We start from the raw sequence: 6,597 nt of genomic DNA on the forward strand, positions 1-6,597 counted from the left end.
GCCGAAAGAAAGTGTTGTTTGGGAAAAGGTTCCAAGTGTGTTCTTTAAGAATGGAGCATGGAAATCCTTGTGTGAAAATCATAGTTCCAATGTGACGGGTTGGCTCACAGTGTGACAAGCATCTAGGGGATTTGATGAGAAATCCACAGGAGTTGTTTTGGGTGACATCTGTCACTTGGTTTCAGAGTGTGATGTGTCTGACCACACTTTGCCTATTAGTTTATATGGGCTGTGTACTTACCGAGAACTTTAGAGTTTAAGATAAAGTTTGTAACTTGTGTTATCCTTATAAATCTGTATATATCTGCTGGGGTGAAGGGGTAGTGTATTATAGTTAAACTTCTCTTGTTTAATAAATGTTTTATTCTTTTTTAAAAGTTCATCGGCAGTCCTGCAACTCTATTTATCCAAGTCTCTCAACAAAAAAATAAAAGCTAGAATCCCGCCCATGATCTATCAAGCTGGGGTCCTGTTCTGGGACCTGACTCCTCAATAGTAACATCAGCTGAGATTGTAACAATAAGGAATTGACAAAAAAAAGACGTGGGTGGTAAGACTGTGGATAGCCCAGGGAGCTTGTATTCTAGCTGTGAATTTCTACAAATCAATGACTTATTATTCTACAATTATTATTCTGTATCAGTGCCATTTTAAAATGTTTAGCTGTAGATTTTGCTGTGATAACAATCGTGAGGCTATCAAAGTACTGTTAACATAAGAACATAGGAATAGGAGCGGGAGTAGACCACATGGATCATCGAGCCTACTCCACCATTCAATACGATCATGGCTGATCTGGTAAGACTGTCATCAACCTATTCCATCCACGTACACATAGATAATCACAGAAATCCAGAAATTGTTGTCAGAAGTAGTCTGCACTGTAGCAGTACTCACAGATAAACTCAGCATTGAAATCATTTTAATGGCATTAACTTAGATAACATACTCAGTCCTTCCATATTTAAACAGCTGAAACATGTTAGAGCTGGTGTATTTGGTGCAACTGAATTCTTGGAGCACGAGAGTAAAAACGGCTGTTAAACAACCACTGTGACAGTGAAAAAATAATTTTACAAATGTGGAGTTTCATTGCCTCTGGAAAAAATATGGCAACATTTTTTTTAAATAGAAATAATTTTCCCATGACTTTTCTGTTATCTGTCTCCCTTTAACCCCAGGTGTATGTCCCAATCTTTATTTTCCTTCTTGTGAAATTAATTGAATGTAATTTATATTTTTCTTTACTTCCGGGTTTGTAGTCTGCATGTCTCAGTGAGAATTATTTAAGTCTTATTGAAGAGCTTCACTGGTGCCTGTCCTTTTCAGAGATGCCACATGTATTGTGTAGAGGGTGCCATATAGAAACTGATGTCAGATTAGTAAAAATCTCCATTGACAAGCCAATGAAAATCTGTGCAAAAGGAAAATGGCAAAAACCATTCCTTCCAGGGAAAATCCAGGGTGGCATATATATTTCAGCTTATTCACCTGTATATGTTCCTGTATATGATATTAAGTACATGCTGTATGTGTTGTTATGTGAATACATTGCGTATGTGTCATTTATATGCAGAGTGTACTCGGTGCATGATGAATACCTGCATAATCCATATGTATATCATACAAATTGAATGCATTACTGCAAATCTACAGGCTATACATTTATGAATTACTGAGTAGATAGCATTAATGTACTTAAGCTAGCATGTATGCATTTCAATGTTGTCTATGCAGACATGTGTGATATGTTTGTGCTGGTGTTCATGCATGATGCATATGTGCATAAGTATGCCTTTTTATATTACATATTTGTGTGTATTCCTACTGTTACAAAGATGAGGTTGATACGGTTACTATATTTTGAGACTGCTTATTTAAATGCAGAATAAATTAAGGGATTATGTGACCTGTTTTGCTTGCTAACAGTAAACCTGAGTTATTTAATTAAATCAAAGGAAGGCTCAGTTTGCCTTTCTGAGAAGGTGTTTACACTTGGAGACAATGGTAGCAGTCTCATAAGTTGACTTTAAATCTCCTTAAGTCCCAGAAAGGCGTTATGAGTATTAAGTTGGAAACCGGTGTGTTCGGGGCTGGCCGTTTACTTCCCAGTTGAAAGGGAGTTGGGATCAACAGTAACCAAATAGCATTTCGAACTGGATGCAAAGTATGGTGTTTAATGATGTTTGTTTAGTCATATGTTGCAGTAAAAGTTTTTAAAAGTGAAATCTTGTTTTGTTATTCTTTCAGCTTTAAATGGAAGTTTTTAAACATTACCAATTTCTACGGAAGGTGTAAAACAGTGGGCGTATGTTTAGGTAGTACTGTGTTTCTACACCACTTTTGGGCATCCTGAATTATGGAATGTACACTAAATATATGTTCTTCCTCTTAACATTAAGCACATGTGCTTACTGTCATACTGTCAACATGAATTACACACCGACTCAGTCTCGTCACTCAGAAGTGAGTTGAAGTATAAAATGCATGGGCGGCATAGCCGCACAATGGTTAGCACTGCTGCCTCACGGCGCTGAGGTCCTAGATTCGATTCTGGCCCTGGGTCACTGTCCATGTGCAGTTTTCACAATCTCCCTGTGTCTACAGGGGCCTCACCCCCACAAACCCAAAAAGATGGGGCTGGTTTAGCATAGTGGGCTAAATAGCTGGCTTGCAATACCAAAAATGCCAGCAGCGCCGGTTCAATTCCCGTATTGACCTTCCCGAACAGGCGCCGGAATGTGGCGACTAGGGGCTTTTCACAGTAACTTCATTGAAGCCTACTTGTGACAATAAGCGATTATTATTATTAAGATGTGCAGGGTAGGTGGATTGGCCACACTAGACTGCCTCTTAATTGGAAAAAAAATTGGATACTCTAAATTTATTTTTAAAAAGAAGTATGAAATGTATGTATATATTGCTAAATATATATATATATATATATATATACACACACATATATAGGTATACAGGTATTAATGGAAATGTGATAATCTATTAGTGTGTGTGTAAATGGAATATGTATACTTATATACACTCTGTGCATACAGAAAATTATATATGCTCAGATTTATTACAATGTATATATTAGTGAGCACATCGCACTTCATAGTCCCATAATAAACAGTTGGCCATTTAGAACTGAGATGAGGAGAAACTTATACTCAGATGTAAGTGTGATGAAGCATTGGAATTCTCAATTCCAGAGAGCTGTGGGTGTTTAATCACAGAATAGATTCAAGACATTGATAGATGTTTAGATGCTAAAGGAATCAGAAACATGGGAATTGTGGGGTGGTGGAGTCAAGATAGAAGAATCACCACAATCTGATTGAAAGGAATTAAAGAGCTGAATGACTTACTCCTGTTCCTATGTCAGTGTATTTGTCATGTAAGGTGTACTTTATCTCATTCAGAGGCTGTAGCATGTATTCTTTGTTTTCTAACAATTTAATGTGGATATTTGGCATTGTAAATAGGGGCTTCAAAAATAAAAGAGGTTATGATAAACATTTATAAATTTATGGTTGGGTTTCAATATTGTGTGAAATTATGGGCATTCCACTATATAAATGATGCCAATGATCCATGGAGAGGATACAAAAGAGTTTTATCATGTTGATACAGAGATGAGCAACTTCAGCTATGTAAAGTTTCAAGAAGTTGGGATTGTGCTTTACATAACAGAGTAGGTTAAATGGAGACCTAAAAATGTATTCAAAATTATGAGAGACATTGATACAGCAAGTAGGGGGAAACTGTTTTTAAGTGGATCGATAGCCAAATCTCATTAATTTAAAATAATTGGAAAATGAACAAAATGGGAAATGAGAAATTTCACAACACATTTAGTACCACATAAAGCCAGATGGTGAAGGATATAAATGAACCCATCTATAAACTTTTATTTACAGATATAAACCTTACAAGCATATGCCTCCTAACCACAACAACTATAGTTTCAGTCTGTTCCTCTTTGTAAGGACATAAGAATCCCCAGTTTGTGTCCACCATCTACATGCAATTAACGACAATTCATATGCAATTAGTAACACACCGGGTTGTTAAGATCGGGAAGGCACTCTGAAAGAACGGTGCAATCAGGTTCCAAAGGAATCTTCAAAAGGCAATTGGGTACATGTTGAAAAGGACTAATTGTATGTGGGAAAATTTGGGATATGGACAGCTCAATCAAAGAGCTGCAATAGACATGATGGACAAAAAGCCCCCCCTTCTGTGTTGTAAGATTCTATGATCTTCAGTTTAATTCATACATACCCAACAGAACACTGTTATCACTGTTGCACAACTGCAAATAAATTATAATTTCGGATAAAGGTGAAGCACAGCTGACCACTTGAGGAAAGCACATAAAAGGGGTGAAATTTCTTGCCATTTGCGTCAATTCTACTGCGTAACCTCTTGTGGCAGGAAAATATCTAATAAATATTCCAAACATGCAATACATTTCACAAGTTCCTTTCCTACCCACCTCTGCTTTGTGTGAGGTAAAGTATTTCACAGTAATTCCATTGAAATAAGAGGTCAATTTCTTCCACATGATTAGTTGGTAAGCTGATTTCTTTTCACCGTTGTCTCTGGATGACAAGAAAGCCTTGGTGGATCTTTGTCACTTGTGTACGGTGGTTACCTGTCTGCTGTAAATTATGAAAAGCAACTTTTCAGTGGAGCATGGGGCCGCTGTTCAGGGAGGACAATTCGGAGTGGATTAAAAAAGTAAAATCTCCATTTGACCGGTGGTGATTTAACCTGAGGCTCACCACACCTCAGGCGATGTACAAGGTTGAGAAGGCCGGGCCTTCAGGAATAACCTCAGCCGGTGTGGAAATTGAACCCGCGCTGCTGGCCTCGCTCTGCATCGCCAACCAGCTGTCCAGCCAGCTGAGCAAAACCGGCCCCGAGTAGATTAAGTAGCTTGTGGGTTGGCACGCAAGCAAAGTAACAAGTGTGACTGCGGATGATATTTACATTCAATAACCTCTGCTTCCCTTTGTTTCATAGTATCAAAAGATCGTGAGCAAATGTCAAAATTTTTGTTAATCGACAGTTGGATCTAATTTGCCCTAATATATTCCATTCACAAAACTTTGATGGCTGAGTCCATAATGAGGGCAGAAGCAGAGATAGGGATGGGCAAAATTTCAAAGCTGGAACTCTGGGTAATGGAGAGAATGTAGGGTCAGAAAGTCAGTTCAGGATCAAATAGAATGACAAGGTTGTGAACATTCTGCTACAGTCGTGGGCATACAGGGCTGGGGAGCGGAGATGATAGCAAGGGAACAGAATTTGCAGCAAGATCAGAAAATCCCAGGCTGATTGTTGATCTGCACCAGGTTTTGTTAAATAGGAGCAGCTGTTCAGAGTAATCCATCAATGTCTGGGAAATACTTTGAGTCATAATCAGGCAATAAATATAGCCACACAAATCATTGTTTCCCCCTAGTCAGCTGCTTTCAGCTGGGGCAAATTGTCATCTTGATGTCCCTAGGCAAGGGAGCAGAGGCAAGAGCTAAGAATCTTTCGCCCCTGCTGGAGAACTGTTCTCATGTTAATAGCTGCTGACACACAGTAATCTGGATCACGTATCAAGAATGATGACCTGGATAAGGTAATAGAGGACACATCACATCGTAGCAATTATCTTGGTCTTCAAAAGCAAGAGGTCGGTGTGGGGTTGGGGGCGTAGAAGCAGAGGTTAGTAGATGTGGAATTAAATTCCCTCCATTGCACCCAATTTGGGGGGGGGGGCGTGGTTTGCATCAGATGAAAAGTCATTGACCTGAAATGCTAACTTTGTTTCTCTCGCAACAGGATGCTTCCTGACTCGCTACGTACTTCTAAAATCTTTAGTTTTTATTTCTGCGTCCTGAAGGTGAGTTGACAATGTTTTAATCACCGCACATTAATATTGTCATTAACATTAATTTTTATAAAGGTGCCACAATTTCTGTAGTCAACTTATATTACCTTGTTTCTTTGTTGTAGTACTTGAAGGACTGAGTTTCAAACTCAATATTTCAAGTTTCAAGATCAATAGTGATTATGATATCACAAGTGGTGGTGCCTGTGATAAGATACGATGTCACTGGGAGCCACTCATGTCACAGGTTTCTAACAAAATAAGAATGTGAACTCTCAAAGATGTTATAATCTTATGGCGTGAATCCAATGCTTCTGCTGGAGTAAAACATTGGGTGAGCTGCGAGTGACTGCCCTTGCTACCAAGGCACCATTTGGCTGAGAGCGGCATTAAAGAGGCTGACCAAAATGAAAATCAATGGGTATCAGGTGGCAAACTCCCCACTGGAGTCATGTCTGCTTCATTAATGACCTGCCCTCTATCATAAGATCGGGGCGAAATTCTCCCGAAACGCGCGATGTCTGCCGACTGGCACCCAAAACGGTGCCAATCAGACGGGCATCGCGCCGCCCCAAAGGTGCGGAATGCTCCGCATCTTTGGGGGCCGAGCCCCAACATTGAGGGGCTAGGCCGACGCCGGAGGAATTTCCGCCCCGCCAGCTGGCGTAAACGGCCTTTGTTGCCCCGCCAGCTGGCGCGGAAATGACATCTCC

This window comes from Scyliorhinus torazame, chromosome 22, assembly GCF_047496885.1.
Source record: "Scyliorhinus torazame isolate Kashiwa2021f chromosome 22, sScyTor2.1, whole genome shotgun sequence".
Classification (NCBI taxonomy): Eukaryota; Metazoa; Chordata; class Chondrichthyes; order Carcharhiniformes; family Scyliorhinidae; genus Scyliorhinus; species Scyliorhinus torazame.